We start from the raw sequence: 13,716 nt of genomic DNA on the forward strand, positions 1-13,716 counted from the left end.
GAGCCAAACTGACAACTGAGATAGAGAGAGATAGAAGATTTTTCAAAACAAGGTTATTTTTGTGTCTCAATGTGATCCAGTGATTCCCTTGCAGAGATTGTTTTGAGCTCCGATTATATTGGTCAGGAAGAAGCAGCCTCGGTAGCTTGATCCACAGTTGGTGCTGCATAACACTGGGTATTGAATATTGAATGATCAGCCCCTGGGGAAATTAATGGGGTATCACAACAAGCAGGCTCACTTGTCAGGTTAAAATGACAGTGGCAAGAATGAAGGAAAAAGAAGCTTGGGGGGTGAAAACGCTGAGCATACTTGGGGTGTTATCTATTGAAGTTGCAGAGCTGCGGGTGCCCAAGGCTCAACTCCACCTCTCTCTCTTCCTGTGTACACACTTGACTCCTCCCTGCAAAGAGCAGCAACAGCTGTTTAACCCCAAGCACGATTGTCCAACTGACGGATCTATGGATTAAGGAGTGTCCGTGAAGAATAGAAATGGAGTCGTCGGAGTCTCCATGTTCACTATTCCAAAGTATGAAGCCTGAGCACCTCTCAAACTTAAATTTAGCAAGATACCAAACAAAAGCAGACCCTGTAAGGAAGAAGAGTGAGCTCAAAACCCATATCAAATGGGATTTTCTGTGTTAAGGGATTCTTTGAAGGGGGATCCCTGAACAGGCTGCCTCTCTGTTGGACAGCTGTACTAATGGAATGCTGCATAGTCTCAATTATTGCCAAATCCCAGATGTACCCTTAAGTGCCAGGTGGAAACAAGACATTGCATATTTATAATTTTATTTCCCTACTGAGACCAGAAAGAAAGTACAAAAAATAAATAAATAGTGATGAGCCTAAAGGCAAATATTGTGGATTCGAAGACAATAGCATTAAAAATAAAAAAAGTATAATTCAGTCAAGTAAAAATATTTAATTATTTATTTATACATATTAGAAATTATTTTTTATTGCAGACAGTGCATTTTTAATGAAATATTATAATGATAATCATCAGAAATTCCACAAAAATGCATAGTTTTTTAGTCCAATAACTGCCCATTACACCTGCTGCTATAACAGGACCACAGTTTTCCAGAAACCCTGATTAAGATACAAAATCTACAAAAGTAAAGGGGATTTTTGCAACACTGTCTTTAATGGACAACACACACTCTTGTATGAGCATCAAAATACCGGCACCCATTGTTACCTGGACCAAGGGGGTTGTGTTTTTCGTGCCAGTTGTTTGTGTGTGAGCAAGATTATGGAAAAAGTGCCTCCTCGCCTTTCATGGAGCTTGGTGGGAGGGTGCAGTTAGGCCAAGGTAGAATCCATCAAATTTTTGAGCAAAATGAAATCACGGGACGGATCCAAGAATTGTTTTTCACTGCATTTACATTGCAAGATGAGGCATTTGGCCTACTAAATGTTATACATCTTAAAATCCAGCAGATGGCAGGGACGTTCAAAAGAGACAAAACATAGGCCATTCTCGAAATACAATGACCCCCATAGACTGTATATAAAAGTGGATGTAGCTTCCGGCTCTGAAAAATGAGGCTGATGCAAAAGTGCCTTAAGCTGCAATACCACCGAGTGCCACTAGAGGTTGGCTCCATAGACTCCCATTCAACGAGTCTCACAAAATTCTCAGCCAATAAAATGTCTCCACCAGTTATCTCAGTGTTGTGAGCTAAAGTCACTACTTATACATTTTCTGGTGATGCATCTGAATATAATTCCTTCATAATTTGTAAATAAGCCTCAAAAAGCTGTGTTTTTGAGGGCGTGTCTGTTTGATTGACAGGCCTGTGGTGCAATCAGGTTATAGCTATCGGTGGGCGAGACGTGGTATCGCCGGGTTTCCAATCAGATCAGTCAGATCGACCACTCGCTCCTCCCCAGCCCGCCCAAATATGGTCACTTCCTGCTCCAAACTTCATAACGGCCGTTCACAAACCGATGGGTGACGCCACTGCTGCTTGATGACTCCATATCACAGTGTACATTCACGGGTACCAGTAATCCTCTGAGATGTACTTACTCAAACCTAATATAGAAACCAGTATTGGAAATATACTCAGACATATATAGTAGTTGCAGTTTCAGATTCACATATCACAGGATAGTGGACTGTTGGCCTAGGTATAGGTCATCGAGTGCACTTTGAGTTTTCTATGTACAAACTACCTCTCTCTGCAGTATAGCGTAGCAGGAAACCCAAGATTTAACCGCTGGTCTTTTGACTTTCTGAAAAACAACCACAGAAGAAGTGATATGAAAGGTACTCCAGGAAGCTTAATCTTCACGAGGTGTAGAAAAAAGGTTGTAGGTCAAATGGTTGCGCAGTCTTTGCTAACACAGAAGCCATTCGTTGCCCTGCAAGCGTTGGCAGGCTCACCGAAGTTGAGCCAAGCAAGTGGTAAAGGTGATATTGTTTGCTTTAAGTGGGTCTTCACTAAGCCGGCACTTGTCAGGTTGCACTGACCGGTCTGTTTCCAGGCATAAACTCTTTAAGAAGAAATGTACAGTGCATCCGGAAAGTATTCACAGCGCTTCACTTTTTCCACATTTTGTTGTGTTACAACCTTATTCCAAAATGGATTCAATTATTTTTTTCCCTCAAAATTCTACACACAATACCCCATAATGATGACGTGAAAAAGATTTTTTTTGAAATTTTTGCAAATCTATGAAAAATAAAAAACGAAAAAAATCACATGTACATAAGTATTCACAGCCTTTGCCATGACACTCAAAATTGAGCTCAGGTGCATCCTGTTTCCACTGATCATCCTTCAGATGTTTCTACAAGTTGATTGGAGTCCACCTGTGGTAAATTTAGTTGATTGGACATGATTTGGAAAGGCACACACCTGTCTATATAAAGTCCCACAGTTGACAGTGCATGTCAGAGCACAAACCAAGCCATGAAGTCCAAAGAATTGTCTGTAGACCTCCGAGACAGGATTGTATCGAGGCACAGATCTGGGAAGGGTGCAGAAAAATGTCTGCAGCATTGAAGGTCCCAATGAGCACAGTGGCCTCCATCATCTGTAAATGGAAGAAGTTTGGAACCACCAGGACTCTTCCTAGAGTCGGCCGCCCGGCCAAACTGAGCGATCGGGGGAGAAGGGCCTCAGTCAGGGAGGTGACCAATAACCCGATGGTCACTCTGACAGAGCTCCAACGTTGCTCTGTGAAGAGAGGAGAACCTTCCAGAAGGACAACCATCTCTGCAGCACTCCACCAAGCAGGCCTGTATGGTAGAGTGGCCAGACGGAAGCCACTCCTCAGTAAAAGGCTCATGACAGCCCGCCTGGAGTTTCCCAAAAGGCACCTGAAGGACTCTCAGACCATGAGAAACTAAATGCTCTGGTCTGATGAAACAAAGATTGAGCTCTTTGGCCTGAATGCCAAGCGTCATGTTTGGAGGAAACCAGGCACCGCTCATCACCTGGCCAATACCATCCCTACAGTGAAGCATGGTGGTGGCAGCATCATGCTGTGAGGATGTTTTTCAGCGGCAAGAACTGGGAGACTAGTCAGGATGGAGGGAAAGATGAATGCAGCAATGTACAGAGACATCCTTGATGAAAACCTTCTCCAGAGCGCTCTGCACCTCCGACTGGGGCGAAGGTTCATCTTCCAACAGGACAACGACCCGAAGCACACAGCCAAGATAACAAAGGGATGGCTTCGGGACAACTCTGTGAATGTCTTTGAGAGGCCCAGGCAGAGCCCAGACTTGAACCCGATTGAACATCTCTGGAGAGATCTGAAAATGGCTGTGCACCGACGCTCCCCATCCAACCTGATGGAGCTTGAGAGATCCTGCAAAGAAGAATGGGAGAAACTGCCCAAAAATAGGTGTGCCAAGCTTGTAGCATCATACTCAAAAAGACTTGAGGCTGTAATTGCTGCCAAAGGTGCTTCAACAAAGTATTGAGCAAAGGCTGTGAATACTTATGTACGTGTTATATTTTCATTCTTTATTTTTAATAGATTTGCAAAAATTTTAAACAAACTATTTTCACTTTGTCATTATGGGATATTGCGTGTAGAATTTTGAGAAAAAAAAAAGAATTTAATCCATTTTGGAATAAGGCTGTAACATAACAAAATGTGTAAAAAGTGAAGCGCTGTGAATACTTTCCGGATGCACTGTATTTGCTCTCCTGGTGCTTCCTCACTATTTAGGAGGATAGCATCTTCTGTCAGCGCGGTTTTATGTTAGTCGAGTGCTACAGCCTTCACTTTGCTCGCGTTAAACGAGGCCTCTGCTTGAACCGCTTTTAATCACACTCGCAGTCGTCAGTGTGAAAGCATACGGAAACCCGGGGCTCTCTGTAGATGACATTGCTCATCAGTGCTTGGTTTAATATAGTGTTGCACCACTAAGAACAAATAAGGCATAAATCAGCGCAGGGGTGACTCACCCTCCACCCCAGAGTGTTTCCCTGTGATTCAGGCAGCTTTGCCATTCACCTGTGTGCCTTCATGGGCAAAGCAACAGACCAGTAGCTGTAACCTTTACTCAACCAGTGATTTAGCCTGCCTGTCTGCAGTGATAACACACTCTATCAGGGTCGGCCAGAGAAGAGGAAATGAGGGCTGCTTTGGGGCACCGCTGTGCTCAGGAGGGGCCTTTAGTCACCGCCACCCCATCCTCTGTGTGTTAGCCGGCATCCTCCTTTTATCTCAACCTTGGTAGCCTCTATTCCATACACCCACTGAACCTTAACACTCATCTGTTCTACAGCACAAAACCATGGCACGGAGCCTTGAAACTCATACATAAACTCACACAATGGGAGCCTACAGATCCATCTAGCCAACATGTCCTTTCACTGACTCCTGAGCTCAATTCACATCATCTGCAGCGGGACTCGAGCTCCAATGGTATTGGACGCTGGCATTTTGATAAGATTACTCTTCTTTTTTTTTTTTTTTTTTTTTTTTTTGAGAAGAAATGTTTAAATACCTCAGACATTCATTAGAAGGTGTATGACTAATTTCTTTATTGAGTTCTTTCTGCAGTTCAGCAGATTAATCTGCGTTTTATATTGAAGACCTTGATGTACTCAGCAACTTGTTTGCAGAGTTTGTGGTAAAGCCTAATTAGATGTAGCACATTATTAAAGTTCTGAAAAAATATGCATATTTCTAAAAATGCCAATAAATGTGTTGAAAATGTGTTTTAAAGAAAACCCGTTTAGTGAAATGGTCTCAGGCTGAGCTTTAAAATAAGGATTAACAGTTCTGACTTGGGTGACATTAAATCTTTATTCCACTCCAAAGTTTTCATGTCAAACATCAAATATAAATATTCATTCAACCCATATGGCATCAAAGATTCTCTTTGAGTTTGCTGCCTTACAAATGATGCGTTCAAGCACATATTTTTGAGCGTGGTGTCTGCGGAGAGCTCTCTGTCCATGTTATTGATGACAAGGACTGTTTACAGAATAGTCATCACCTATTCAAGATTCACTGAGATTTGTGTATTTAGCACAAAAAAGGTGTTCAGTCGAGTTTTTTTTTCCACATAATTTCCCACTGGCAGATGCTGTCTGACGCTGCGCTGTGAGTAATTATGTTTGTCAGGACGATGGTCTGTTTGGCGAGCACTGGAAAGGGAGATTGGAAAGTGTGAGTAGCCACCCAAGATAGACAGCTGCAGCGCTGTGTTGATTGCCACTTCCTCTTGTGTGATTTGAAATAGGTTTTTTTAGGTTAAAGAAAAAAAAAGTCTCGGCCAACTGAGCTGTAGACTGAGCCCTTCATCTCCCTGCCAAGTCGCTGCAGCCGCTCTCACTCCTCCTCTGGCTGAAGGGCCATGATGGGACAGAAAAACTGTGTTTGCACCGTCGTCCTGATGAGGAATACAACACGATGCTTGTGCATGCGCAATCAGACTCTGTTGCTCTTGCAATTGGAATAACAAATTGTCTCCCATGTAATCAGCCTCTGTTTGCATGCTGCTCCCATCAAAATGCTGTGAATGCTTTGTTACCATGGTACCTTGACAAATCTGCTGCCGAGATTTTTGTTTTAAGATATTAATGCTCATTTTTCTACCTGCTCAACCAGCAGACAAAATTTCTTCTGATCAATTTGAGGCAGAATTAGTACATAATACAAAAATGAATTGTATGAAGAAGAAAGAAGAAAGACATACACTTAGAGTATAAAAGGAATAATGTTCTGCTTTGTACCTTGTTCTGCTTTTTTGTTGAATTAATTCTGTCTGAATGCAAACATAAACACTAAAGAAATATGGGGATTGAAATTGCTCTTGGCAGGACTGTGGAGACTCCATCATGGGCAGCGGTTGTAATCACGGTCACCTCACAGCCTGCACACAGATCTCAGGGTGTCAGATCTATATACAAAACAAATATTAAAGGTTTTAGATAGAACTGCTCGGCTGAAATTCATAATCTTTCTCTCAAAATACTTTTCAGAGAAGTGCAGTTAGGCATGACTTCCTCAACACCTGGATGATCCATCAAAAGTTCAGTGAATCACATTTGAGATATAGTGACTTCATTTGGTTTGAGTAAAGATAAAGTATTTCAAAATGGTCATTTAAAACTGCACTGATTAATATTTGTATAATAAAAATGGTTCAAATGACTGTGAGTAATGTAAAACACAGAGACCTGTCACCCCACTCTGATATTATCCTCAGTGCAGTGACCATTTTAGCATTTTTCAGCTCATTGTTTTGGTTTTATAGCCCAAACCTGTACCTGTCATCACCTTTGTTTCCAGATGCAGCAAGAAGTAACATGTACATATACAACATCTGCATTAGGAACTGGCATTTCAAGCAAAAATGACTATTTGATATCAGCTGGGAAATGTAATTTATTAATTCAATTTATGAATTTACTAATACTTATTATACAAAGAGATCTATTATACAACAAGTAGTTCCGAGCAAGAAATCTGATTGGTCAACTGTACATTCGGGACGTGCTCAAATCAACACATCGTGCTCATCACTAGAAAATATCACTTCGCCATCATTGAAGCAGAGTATGTCGTTAGGTATAAACATGTTGTGAATTTTGGAAATGATTACATCTATATTTCTTCAATGAATTTGGACTTTTAGATTTTACAATGCTCTGTTGGGTTTGGATCATATCACCTGAGCCGCTGAGTGGGTGACACAGTGTTATTTAGTTGGTAACTTGTTGTATAATGGCAATATTACAGAGGAGTATGTCCTCTAGCATCAATTAATTGTGTAATATTTCTCACAGTGCCAAACATGTTCTACCGACACCTAGGAGAAATGTATTCTTCTTCTCCTCTGTTTGTTGTTTATTAGTAGTTGATAAACAGCTTTTAGGTGCATTACTGCCACCTTCTGGCAGTTGTAACGCTTTACCACCAGGCACTGATAAAAATAAGAGAAGACGATAGTCATATAAGCTATTCTATTTAAAAAAAAATAATTTTTAAAGACTCTTTGAAAATGTTAAAATCATGACCCAAAATGGCAGACCCAGCAGCGAGCCTGCAATGCATTTAACAGCTTGAGTGTCAGATATTTCCCTACAGAGTTTGTGGAGACAACCTCCAGGTTTTACATTGATATAAACAAATGAAAGTGAAATGTGGATTTTGTATGTTTTAATCTGTTTTGAACTGATGTTCAAAGGCTATGAAAACAACACGCCATGATCTCGCATTCCCTCCTAAACTGAAGATCAAACAGACCCAGAGCAACAAAGCAATCCAGCTGCTCTGGAAGAACAACAGACAAAGTTTTAATGTCGAAATCTCTCACTCCGAGCCTTCATCGGCGTTACGTGGTAATTTGCATTTAACCTTAAAGATTTCGCGCAATATCCAAAATGCCTGCGGCCTGAATTGACCATACACAAGAAATACAGAAAATGCTTCTGAGACTGCAGGCATGCAGAGATTCATTAACTCTAAAACAACAAGTGTGATGGATGATTTCATGCCCTTACGGAAAGTGAAGGAGAGTGCTCTTTGAAATACTAAATTACTGAGTGAAGCAGCTCCATTAGGAGAGAAGGGGCCAGAAAACTGTTTTAAAAAGGCCAGACATCCCGTGTTGGCTTTTCCATTTTTTATTTTTTTATTTTTATTTTTATTGAAAAGGTTTTTCTAATTTAAATTTCAGTAGAAAAGAAGAGCGAGACCTTTTGGATCTTTCTTTTTTTAAAAGTCTTAACCCAAGCTAAATAAATGGGGGATATGATAAAACTGTAGCTGCTTTATTATAGTATTATGTCAGAGCCTGATTTACACTTGGTTATATAATTTTTCTTTAAATACTGCCGTTTGTGTGGCTTTTCGATGTCCCTGAGAATTAACTATACTGTATATTTCTTATGCAACACTGAGGAAATCTTTTGCAGCTGCAACAATTTCATGTTTACTCTTAAAGGTATATCTTATGCAGGATTCTTGATCAAAACCTTTTCAGCCCTAATGACCTGCAGGCTTGTGAGTGAGCTGCTGCTCACACTTGCAAAGTAGCACTTGTTTTGTTTAGAGTATAGCGGGCCAAGGCTGACACAGTATTCTTTGATTGCACTCGCCATGCAGGTGTGAAATTATGTATACCATTTGTGTCATTTGTGACAGAGGTACCTCGAGATTGACCCTTTAGTCACACCTGGCAACAGCAGCCACGGAGGATCCTTGATTTTTGCAGTAGGTGTTCCGTAAAGGACGTTTAATTGCAACACGAAAGATGAAGACCGCTTTCTTTAGATCTGTATCATTTTCTTTTGAATCTATACAGTTCAGAAGCCAGCGTGCTTGAAAAGATAAAAGCAGCATTGAGAGCTGCACATATCTGTTGTCTGCATGTACCCCATACAGGCTGACGTGTGTTGATAACAAACCGCATCCTGCTCACGCCTTTTTTTTTTTTTTCCAAGCAGGTTTAAAAAAAAAAAAAAAAAAAAAAAAAGCTCTTCTAAACGAACCAATTAAATACCCTTATAGTGGAAATGGCTTCTATGGTGCCACTACATTTGATGGTGAGATGGACGGTTTAAAGCACATTAGCGGGAACTTTTTGCACTGTGTGCGAGAGCGCTAATGTACTGGGTGATTCAGTGGTATAAACAAGACTGTTACAGAGCACTGGATGTATCGTAACGATGTTGCTGTTCCTGAGGACTCCATTTTATCGTCTCTCCCACACTGCACTCTTTTTAAACTCCCAATTCAAGGTACACATACATACACACACACACACACACACACACACACACACACACACACACACACACACACACACACACACACACACACACACACACACAAACAAAACCATTCACTAACATGCTGGAGCATCACATTATTGGTCATTTGGGTCACACACACGGGCTGGCCATCGGGAGCGGCGGGACATTTCCCCGTGGCCTGGGGGTAATTTTGACGTTGACATGTCTGCAGGCACACCAGAAAATGAGATAATAAAACATGCCATAATATTTAGACAACCAGCTGTTACACTAATGATATTTACTATGATCAAGCTATTATAGCTATTTGCTGGTTTATATTGGTATCTTGCATTTTCTTGTCTTATGGCTGTTGCATGATTTAAATAATTTTCTTCTTTTTTTTTTTTTTTTCGGATCCCAGGAACACTTTTGGACAGCTATGTATAAGCTAATGGGAATCCACAATTAAAGATGACTGAAGTTTGGAGAAAGTTACACAATACTATTGTTTCTCAGAGATGGAGTACCATGTTTGACCAGAAATTCATATTTTTGCATGTATGCATAGTACAGTGTTGGGTCTTAGTGTAACACAAGTTACAATATCAGTGTTAAACAGTGATGTAAAACAGGTAGTTGTCGTGAATGGGGTGGTCTGGGATGGAGCAAACTTCCCCGCCTGAATTATAGTTTCAGTCCGCCCCCGCTTTGGGGTCAAGGGAGGGGGAAAATAATTGGGAATATTTACTGTCCTCAATTGAAATTGGTCTGAACAATTTCTCAAAACAGCAACAAGGGCAAACTGTGTTGTGTCAAAAATGACATTTTGAGATGGACACGTACAAAGGCTGCGCACACCTGAGCCCAGATTGAGCAACCTGAGTGAGTAATATGTTCCAGGTCATTAAGCACACCCTCTGAGGGTATTAGTGACTGGGTGGATCTGAGTGCAGACCCCCTGTCATGTTTTGCATTTTAGGGCATGGTAAATTTCCTGATTAGAGCAGATGAATCACAATAATCTGCCATTATGCTTCCAGAGACTAGTGCGCAGTAATTTCATCATTTTGGCGAGTGAAAACTGTTAAGACAGACAATATCTCAATAACACACTAATCAATCACTTTGAGAGTGCATTACTGTGAGAGCTCGCTTTGCCCCCATGGAGTGCGGCCTGATATAAATAGCAGATTGGCTTCCTTCATGGCTCTTTCTTTCAATTTCCATCAGTATTCGCTGCGCGCGTCTTGCGCGCTCACCCACCTCATGAACACACACATGCTCATTCAGATCGGGGCCGTGAGCATCTACACAATCAAACTTAGATTCCACAGCACGTCCTGCAGCAGAAGGGTGTTTTTCTTTTTTGAAGGATTGGAATCTGTTTAGAAGACACAAAATAGCCTTGAGGGTGCATTTAAATCTAAATTCCCGTGGTGGTGTTTGTTGAGGTACAGTTAAGTTGGTGTGTTTTGGTGTGAATATCCTCCTTCAAACAGGGAAGCTCTCTTTTTGCAAGTGCACGTGTCTCCCAACATGAGTTAGTGTCACATCCCGCTAATCCATCTAAAATGCCCTGCAGGTGCCCCACCCATTTTGAACTGCCCTTTAATTATACTAGGCTGCTTGTCTTGTACTAACAACTGATCATCAGATAACTGTGACACCTGTCATGTCGCACTAAAGTGAAACAAAGATGATGTGAAACCCGCATTGTATTTATTTCTGAAAAGAGCTGCAGCTAAAGATTTACTGTTCTTATAAAGTGGGCTTGTGCTCCTCTGTTAGACTTAACCTTGTTATTTATGGTACTCTAACTCTTATGATCTCCATGGGTCTTATATTTTGGGACTTGTTCTGTCTTTAATTCTACCTTAAATTTTCTTATCTGATGAGGCACCGTTTATGGCTTATTAATTCAGCTCACACAAGACATTTAAATCAACTCAACTTTAAAGGTGAATCTATAATTTCCTCTTCTGAGTTTTTCTGCATATCTCAGGTCTCTGTTTCATATTCAATACAAAGCCAGCGTCAGTCTGTGCAGCACGTGTGATGCTCCTGCAGCCAAATCAATCGGATTTGACAGGATTTAGGAAGTCCACACACAAATTCCCTTGTGCTCATCATGGGACCTTGTGGCCTCCGCACATGTAAGGCAGACAATAACACTCGAGGATAAAAAAAAAAAAAAACGCACATTCAAAAACATGTGGCGGGTGTTGGCATTATGATGAAGGGTGGGTTATGTCTAGTTTTTTTTTTTTTTCAACTCTGAGAGGATTACCCATTGTTTTGTTTTTTTCTTTCATCCAGTGAGAGGATATTCATGTTTCTTTTCCTGCAGGCCGAATTTCCCATTTCTGTTCTGATCTGGGCTCAGAGGAGTGTTTGTCCCAGAGGAAAACAGAGCAAGGAGGTGTTTGTCTGAGACATGTGGGTGGTCAATGTAAACAGCATGTGCTTCTGATTTATTATGATTGACTCTTGTAAGATTGTAAAAGGATAAGAAACAAAACAAAAAAAGGGGGGAGGGGGGAGCTGAACACAAAGCAGAGTGAATACTATGGGGTACAGGGATTTTTTTTTTTTTTTTTAATGCAGCAATGACCCCACAACCTCTTTCCATCCCCCCTCCCCTGCAGTATCTTGTGCCGGACTGAGCTGCCAGCCCATCCCGGACTATCACAAATAGCGCCCCCCCCCCCCTCGCCCCTCCCCTTCCCTCCCCTCCCCCTACTCCTCCTCTTTCTGAATCCACCTTCATGATAAAACAATCTCTTCTTTCTCGTCTCCACCACTAAGACAGAACCCACCCCACCCCACCTCCCCACCACCACCACCACCTCAGTTTGGCCGTGAATTTTTCTTTTTTAAACGCAGCCCAAATGACATCACGTTGCTGCAGTGCTGCACTGTCCATGAGCGGTGTCAGTCGTTTGCGCTGATCCCAAGAATTTGAGTCCAGCGGCCACTTGGCTCCGCTCAGCTCCAGACATCATGGCGTGACAACGTGTATTCCTGTTACAGCGGGCCCGCGCTACGCAGGTGGACGCCCGCAGGAGGAGTAGAGGCGCATTATTAAAGGTTAGCCTTGTTTCCCCGGGACGCAGCAAAGATCCCCCCCCCCACCCCCCCCGCCCGGAGAAATCCACTGCGTTGCTTTTTGTTGTAGGAGCGGACGGACCAAGTCGAAAACTAATTGCTCGCATGGGTATGCATAGTATTACAGGAGAAAGAGAGAAAGCATCAGTGCATGGGTGGGATCGCTTCATTGCGCTTCAGACGGGGGAAGTTCTGATAACAGAACGGCGACAGTGATGGCAAAGAAAACGGCTGTGAAGCAGGCGTGAGAACTGCCGGATAGAAAGCCGGAGACTTTTTGACCTTCGTGATTTTTTTGTTTTGTTTGTTTGTTGATGGACTCGCAGCCCAGATATTGACGCCGTCAGAAGCTTTTTACAGGAGCGAAACCTCTCGCTTAATAAGAAAAAAAAAACCTCCCCGGACTGCAGTTCTCCATTCCGACACCATCTCTGCTGCAATTCATAACAGGCGTGAGATTTATTGGAAATATAATCCACCGTATTCCTGCGTTACAAACCCGGAGGTGGTGGTGGAGAAGGGGGGAGGGAGGGAGGGAGGGGTGGATTTGAGACGACCACGTCCTGACGCTTTAACCCATTTGAAGACGGTTCGGACGTGAAGCCTCGGACCCTCCAGAGCTTTTTGGATTTGGGAAATTTCGTCTTTCCGTTTTTTTTTTTTTTTTTACTGCCTTCAAACCTCAATCAGATCGTACTGGGATTTTAGGTGGTTTTTTTTTTTTTTAAATTTTAATTTGTATCCCGACGCAGGTAACTGGAAGATACCCCTGTGTGTCTTGTTGATGACACTTCAAGCAGCAGATCGCTCATCTCGTACCCTTTTGGATTTTTTTTCCCCCCCGCACAATTCTGAGCGGTGTAGTAAATCGAAGGTTTTTTTTTTGTTTTTTTTTAACGCGTGAATTTGGAATAAATGAACTCTCGCCGCCGTCTGAGATGCGTTGTGAATTTGTCCAGTGAGACAGGTGTGTGTGGACAGCTAAACCATGTCCTGTGGGATCAACCCTTCGGCATCTGCTATATAGTCCCACTTTTGGTAAGTCCCCGAGACTTGGGAGAGAAATGGGAATTGGACTTTGGCAGCTCTGACACATGTGGGTGAAATACATGTCTATGATAACTATACGGTTTTCTCTGATGTGCTGCATAGATTATGCAAACTAAGTATGGAATGATATGAATGCAATATTCTATCTATCTATCTATCTATCTATCTATCTATCTATCTATCTATCTATCTATCTATCTATCTATCTATCTATCTATCTAGCCCTGCCTTGCTTGCATAATGTGCAACTCAAAGCTACTTTAAAGGCAGCCATTGACAGTAGTGCGCTGGATAATAAGATGTCTGTCTAGCAGAGATGTGTGCAGGCTACTTGAGATAA

General features: G+C 42.0%; 1 protein-coding gene across 5 annotated transcripts in view; it reads left to right on the plus strand.

Annotated features, from left to right (window-relative positions):
- The window catches only part of lrfn1 (leucine rich repeat and fibronectin type III domain containing 1), a 161,648-nt gene that overhangs the window by 36,482 nt on the left and 111,450 nt on the right, over positions 1-13,716 (plus strand). For 3 of the 5 annotated variants that reach the window (XM_069161403.1, XM_069161402.1, XM_069161407.1), the window contains exon 1: positions 12,048-13,364. The exons of 1 other annotated variant lie outside the window; for it this stretch is intronic. The gene's annotated coding sequence lies outside the window, so the exon portion shown is untranslated. Of the gene's footprint in view, positions 1-12,047; positions 13,365-13,716 lie in introns of those variants that run through there. One more of the 5 variants, XM_069161404.1, reaches the window with a different exon arrangement.

The sequence above is a fragment of the Embiotoca jacksoni genome, unplaced genomic scaffold (assembly GCF_022577435.1).
Source record: "Embiotoca jacksoni isolate LCO1_2020_lvr unplaced genomic scaffold, fEmbJac1.0.p SCAF_28, whole genome shotgun sequence".
Lineage (NCBI taxonomy): Eukaryota > Metazoa > Chordata > Actinopteri > Embiotocidae > Embiotoca > Embiotoca jacksoni.